Below are 7,600 nucleotides of genomic sequence, written 5' to 3' on the forward strand. Positions count from 1 at the left end.
TTTTCTATGTTGTGTCGTATGTGCTGTTGTTTGTTTGTCGTTTTCATTTTTAGCCATGGCGTTGTCAGTTTGTTTTAGATTTATGAGTTTGACTGTCCCTTTGGTATCTTTCGTCCCTCTTTTAAAAGATATAAAATATACAAACATGCATCCATTTTACTATGTCTCAAATATATAGAGTAAAACTTTTACAAAGACTTGCAAGGATGGTATTTCCACAGAAAGATAGTACATAATCAGTTTTAATTATCTTTAGTTTAGTAGAACAATTACAATTTTACATAAAACACAGAAACAAATGAATAAAATTGAGAATGGAAATGGGAATGTGTCAAAGAGACAACAACCCGCCCAAATAAAAAACAACAGCAGAGGGTCACCAACAGGTCTTCAATGTAGCGAGAAATTCCCGCACCCGGAGGCGTCCTTCAGCTGTCCCCTAAACAAATATATACTAGTCCAGTGATAATGAACGCCATACTAATTTCCAAATTGTACACAAGAAACTAAAATTAAAATAATACAAGACTAACAAAGGCCAGAGGCTCCTGACTTGGGACAGGCGCAAAAATGCGGCGGGGTTAAACATGTTTGTGAGATCTCAACCCTCCCCCTATACCTCTAACCAATGTAGTAAAGTAAACGCATAACAATATGCACATTAAAATTCAGTTCAAGAGAAATCCGAGTCTGATGTCAGAAGATGTAACCAAAGAAAATAAACAAAATGACAATAATACATAAATAACAACAGACTACTAGCAGTTAACTGACATGCCAGCTCCAGACTTCAACTAAACTGACTGAAAGATTATGATTTCATCATATGAACATCAGGCACAATCCTTCCCGTTAGGGGTTTAGTATCATACCATCATAACATATATGAGAAGAACATAACCCGTGTCATGCCAACAACTGTTTTAGAATAAATGTGTTTAGTTCCGATGCCAAAGACCTTATCAATGACTCAATATTAACGCCAAAATATGCAATCTTTAATGACTTGACAACAGTATGGTAATTATATCCCTTCTTAATAAGTCTATTCAAAGGTTTTGTAAGTTTCTGAGGTGAATACTGACACCTTTGTGCTTTATAAAGAATATTACCATAAAAAATTGAATGTGAAATACCTGAACGTATTAAAAGTCTGCATGTTGAGCTATATTTACGAATAATGTCTTTATACCGATGATAAAATTTAGTAAATGTTTTGACTAGTTTGTGATATCGAAAACCCTGGTGTATGTCTGATTCCTGGTTCAATTTTTCAGGTATACCAAAGTATGATGCGTTTACCATTTATCAATGTAACAAAAAAAAAATCACAAAAACACTGAAGGAAGACTAATGGTTTATGTTGTAATACCGTGATGAGGTACTGAACTGCTTCGGTTTCCATCTACCTGTTTTGGTTTCTCTGTTTCATTTATAAATAACAAGTTTTTCGGCTTTTTGGGTGATAATGAAAAGCAGTTGGTACTATATCACCGTTCATAGTAATTTAAATGAATGACGATGAATATTCCTTTTATTAACAGCAATGTTTTTATTATAATTAGATTTTATAGATATGACGTTCTAATATAAATAAAAGGCAACGAAACTGGAATTTCCAAAGAGTGATTAAGAAACAGTTCGATATAGTCGACGCAATGCACAGTCAATGTAGTGTTGTGATGCAGTGATCGCTTACCATTTCAACAACTTAAACACAATCCAAAAAGGAAGCATTACGTCGATCTTCAAATGCAACTGCCTAGATGTTCAAGAAATTCAGGTAGATAGGCTTCCATTAGGTTTTGGAAATGGCATTCGCAGAAAGTTAAAACTAAATACCATTCTCCCAAAACAATCCTAATGGCGGATTAAGAAAACTACTGATAAACAAATTTCCAAATTACATTTGATTCAACAACAAGCATAACGTTTTACGAACAGATAATTCAAAAAAAATTACCGAACTCTAGGATAAATTCAAAAAGGTGCAGTCTATAAAAACTGAACAAAAATCAAACTTTATCGTACCAACAGTATTAGTGGAAAACAGTTGTAAAATTTTCCGATTTGGTACTAGCATTTTGCGAAGCGAATGATGTGTTAAAACTTGCTAGCTTAACATTATAGTCGAAGCATAGTGCCAGCAAATGTTGCATAAAAATAAGCAGTAGCATCGACAATACCTTATAGGTTATAAACATCGAACAAAAAGGACAGCAAACGTTGATGAAAAACATAAATGAAATTTATTATGAATGACTTTTGCGTTGACAGTTATGTTATTAACCAAAGACCATGTTGATAAGATATCAGAAGATGTGGTATGAGTGCCAATGAAACAACTCTACATCCAAGTCACAACTTGTAAAAAGTAAACCATTACAGGTCAAAGTACGGCCTAGCGCTTCAACATGGAGCCTTGGCTAACACCGAACAGCAAGCTATATCCCCAAAATATCTGGTGTAAAACAATTCAAACATGAAAATCAACGTTTTTATCTTTATAAAAAACGAGAAACAAAAACTTATGAACCACTTCAACAAAATACAACCACCAAACAACAGGTTCCTGGAATAGTTGTATGTTTTACTGGAATTAGTATGAATTGAAATATGCGGTATCGAAACGAGGATTTGCACATTTACCTGAATGATAATCCTTCAAAATTGGTTCACTTTCATATCAAGGAAATTAAAAAAAAACAAAACTTTCCAATAGAAGTTAAACCATGGAGTACTAGTAATTCTGTAAATAGAAAATCTCAAATGGACTGTTCAATTAATTTTGTGTCATTATCTCTATCTTTTAGCAATATAATTAAATGATTTGTATATCTTTGAAAATTATTTTTAAACAATATCATGGAATTTGATGCGACTGTCATATAAGTGAGAGATTTAGCTCGCTTTAAAACCAGGTTTAATCTAAATTAGAAAATTTCTGTACCAAATCAGGAATAAGACAGTTGTTATCCGTTCGTTTGATATGTTTAAGCATTTGATTTTTCCATTTTATTAGGGACTTTCTGTTTTGAATTTTCCTCGGAGTTCAGTACTTTTGTGATTTTACTGTTTGAATAGAAGCAAGATCACGCAATATTCAATGAAACGACATTGCAGACACGTTTTCTAAACAAGCAGCGAAGGAGGCCGAAAATAAAGATAAAGTAGAGATGTATCAATTTATGTGACAAAATGAATGAAGTTATACAGTTGAAGTGAATATTTCTCTTACCGAAATAGCAAGATTGATGAAATCAATATGAGAAAATTTATGTGCTATATTTTGTTCTACAAGTTCAATTTGAAAATAAAAATAAGGATACCAGCATTTTATGCGACTGTCATACAAGTGAGATGTTTAGTTAGCTACAAACCAGATTTAATGCACGATTTTCTACATCAGAAAATGTCTGTACCAAGTCAGGAATATGACAAGTGTTATCCGTTCATTTGATGTGTTTGAGCTTTATTTGATTTTGCAATTTTATTAGGAAACGTTTTGAAATTTCCTTGGAGTTCGGTATTTTTGTTATTTTACTTTGAATATATTGAGTTCAGATCATTGTTTTATTATCGACAATCAACATTTACTGAATTAAACATTTGACAGTAGAAAACGTTTTGTCACGGCGTTATTTTTGCGAAAGTATGAGGTGTAATAACAAATTTTGAATGCTAAACTGTGAAAACAATCATTCTTGGATTAAACGCAAACAGTATCTAATCATGTGTATATTTAGGTACAGTTCGGACATCAGAAATAATAAGGACTATATTTCTGATGTATCTTACAAGAATATCTTCTTTCAATGGAAATATAGTATATATGTATAGTTTTTATTAACTATATTTTGAAATCTAGAAATCGTGCGTTCCATGTTGTCCGAGTTATAAAGTATTTCAGCAACAGTAAACTTATTTGCGTTGTGGAAAGTTGTTTTATTGGCTAACGTTAAAATTGATATGTCAAGAAACATGAGAAATTACATTGTAATTACTCGTCAATGTGATAATTTATCAGTATCATTATTAGAAGTAATAATAGTCTAGTCAAACTAAGGTTGAACCTCAAACTTATTGCAACAGAAAATGTTTTAGTTTTCATCAATAGCATTAAGCCCTAAAGGTACACAGAAAACAAGTCTTAATGGAGGAAAACTCAAAATCAACATTTTTTATTTATGGAAATTAACATTGGAAAGGGAGATAACTCCGCAAAAATGAGGGTATTTTTGTCAGACTTCGGTTGGTTTTCTTAAAATTCATGTACTTTGATGGAGTTATAAGTTTGTATTGACTATATTATATAATATTCTGCTCATGAAATGTACAAAACCGAAGTGGTGTGGGTGATTTTTTTTTTTTTTTGGCACATTTTTCATTAAAGAAATTGCAAATTTATGGCTTTGTGATCATTCAAAAAATATAATGTGAATATTTAGTATTGGTTATATCTGTAAATTTTATTTTTTAAGCGCATACCTTGTTTAATGAAATTTTAAACCACAAAAAGAAGAATATATGCTTAATTATTTTATATAAATTTGAGATTATTTACCTTGACATGCAGACAAATCTAATAAATAGTCAACTAATGAATTATGCAACTTATGTTGTAGCTTTATAAAAGATATGAAAAGACCTTTAGTGTTGTTTGTTATTTTCATACTAAAGACGGATAAAATATCAAGAACCAATATATTCTGTTGATAAGAAGCGGTAAATTTATAATTTTGTGTAATTTTTTATTGATATTTCTGCTTTTTTTTGCAGAGTTATATCCCGTTTCAATATAAATCTCCATAGAAATTTTAGATCATGAATTTTTAGTTTTCCTCAAGTTAGATTTTGTTGGACTTATTTTTGTATATTTGGGGTATAAGCTCAAGATTAAACATTAAAATACTCTATTGCAATTACTTCAAGGTTGGGGTCAAATCTATGCTAGATTGACTGACTATAAACCCAATGACAAAACTATTGATTTTTTTTCCTTTCGAAACATCCTCGTCATTTTGCTGCTGTTGCATAGTTTACTCCGTTGCAATTATACCAAATTTTCTTATTCTCATATTACATTGTTGACTTCTTTCCAAAAAAAAGTGACACTTGAATAAAAATTTTAAAAAGACATAATTAATGCTCAATTGAAGAGCCTTGATAACGACCAAATAGTATACTACTCTATCACAAGATATTTATCCAGATAGTACGAAGAAACAGATGGTTGTTATAAGATTTAGGAAACCAATAAATCCATTACCGAACAGCAACAAGCATATCAAAGTTATTACAATCAGTAAGTATAGAACTAAAACTAATATTTAGTAAAAGTGTATGTTAGAAAAGAGGTTAAGATTTTCTTAGGTAAAATTGCCCTTAGATGTATTCGCTCATTATTTTGAATATTGCTGAAAGTATCCTTACCTTGGCTTAGAATGTTACTGGTGAAGTTAAAACCATAATACAATGCTTATATTTAATAGAGAACAGAATTGTGCAAATATGTATATAATTTTTTTTCTGCAATGTTATTACAACAGCTGGAAAACAATGTGAATACAAAGTACAGCCTCCTACGTATGATATGTCATGCAAGCAAAAAAGTAAAATGTGAATACAAAGTACAGCCTCCTACGTACGATATGTCATGCAAGCAAAAACGTAAAAACAAAAACATGCTGAACTCCGAGGAAAATAAAATGAAAACTATTTTCAAGATTTTTGAATATGGAAAAAGACAAAAGTGCTCAAGTGGAAAATCATCATCAGATGTTCTTTCATTTGAGTGCGTTTGTTTATCTTCATATTTATTATAATAAAACACAAAGCTTCGTTAATTTCGTTAACGTGTATGCTATTGTGTTTCATTTTTTAATATAGATAAAAACAAAAGCGCGCATGTGGAAAGTCAGCATTTGATGTTCTTTCCACTTTATAGTGTTTACTTCTTTGTAAAGACAAATAAAACGTTGAAAGATGTACTTTTTAGAAATATTGCTTCTCTCAAGCTGTTGTAACAAAGTTGCAGACAAGTATTTTAAAAAGATGTGAACAATTTTGTTATCTAGTAATATATTAGCATTATGTTGGGTTTAACCCTCACCTGGATCAATCACATCTACGGTATGTACAATTTCAACAATATTCAAATCAATAATAAAGACAACAATCTGAAAACTTCAAGACAATGTGAGGACAATCAGCAGACACATTCTTAATCAAGTATTATGGTACATTAAGATGGATAAAGCATTTAAAGCTCTAATACTGGCAACACGAAAAGAGAAATAAATCATAATCAAATATTACCTCAGAACATTGCAGCCTCATTGTATTTGTTACCTAAACTTCGCAAACATTATAAACTGAACAAAGCATTTGTAATTCGAAATGTGACAATTGCATATTCAGTTTTGAATTCTGTACTAGAACAGATATATTTATATTGTGTGTAACGTTACAAAAAATATAGATGTACGTATTTTCATTATTTGCAGCCAGAAACCAAACATAAGACGAATAAAATGGTATATGCTAAACAATGTGTTGCTTATGGTAATGGCTGCAGCGGTATCAGGTAGGTGTGCATATTACCATTATTACTATAAGTAATAATATTAACGGTACCATTTTTTACTGCTGAGGACGCACATTAACATAATGCATGTCTCTTAAGTGATGCACGTCTGATTGATTGATTGATTGTTGGTTGCTTAACGTCCAGTGGCAAATATTTCATACATATTCAGGACGACAACAAGTTCACAATAAATACAATAGGTAGGTCTTGAAATAATAGAGGCCATCTGGGATGATGGTCGGGGAAATTTGGACTGCCACTGGAAAATGAGGGTATATTGGATAGGGACAGAAATGTTGCCTTGCAACAGGCCACCTACGGACCCCTCAAAGAGTTGTTGCAAGGGTTCTTAACGTGCAAAGAGCGTGGCACTTTCCGTACACGAGGCATCGGATTTAACGTCCCCAATCTGACCGGACGTGACTGCGAACTTGATACATCCCGCACAGCCAAACGGACGCCCCACTTCGGCAAGCGTTTTACTGCCGGTCGGAAGAAGACCAAGTGACCATATTTCTATTCCCCAGTCACCTCCTTGATGCACGTCTGTGAAATAATTTAAAATCCAAACTTTGTAGACCTGATAAAGCAAATTGAAAAAGAAAAAGAATTTGAAAAAAACACTGATGAACGATCAAAGTTTTGCTTTATAACAGCAATTTTTAATCCATCAATATACATAATTCCATGTTGGGCTAGTAATATTCTCGGGGAAGTCTACCTGCAAAGGTATCGACTATGTTATTGAAATAACATGCTCAAGGCCAAAATATTCGAAAATCCGAAATCTGATACAAAACATGAAGGACTAGTTGAACAAAACAAAACTTATTTTGTTAATGATGCTCGTAAAATTATTTATACATTAGAATAAAACAATTTATACTTCTGATGGTTTAAATTTTCCTTCTTTCACCAGTCTTCAATAGGTAAAGGGCGATAGATTTGAACCGTGTTGAATAGCACTTTAATGAAATTTCAGTAAGGAAATCCGCAGCGATAAACAGTATA

This window comes from Mytilus edulis, chromosome 2, assembly GCF_963676685.1.
Source record: "Mytilus edulis chromosome 2, xbMytEdul2.2, whole genome shotgun sequence".
NCBI classification, from domain to species: domain Eukaryota; kingdom Metazoa; phylum Mollusca; class Bivalvia; order Mytilida; family Mytilidae; genus Mytilus; species Mytilus edulis.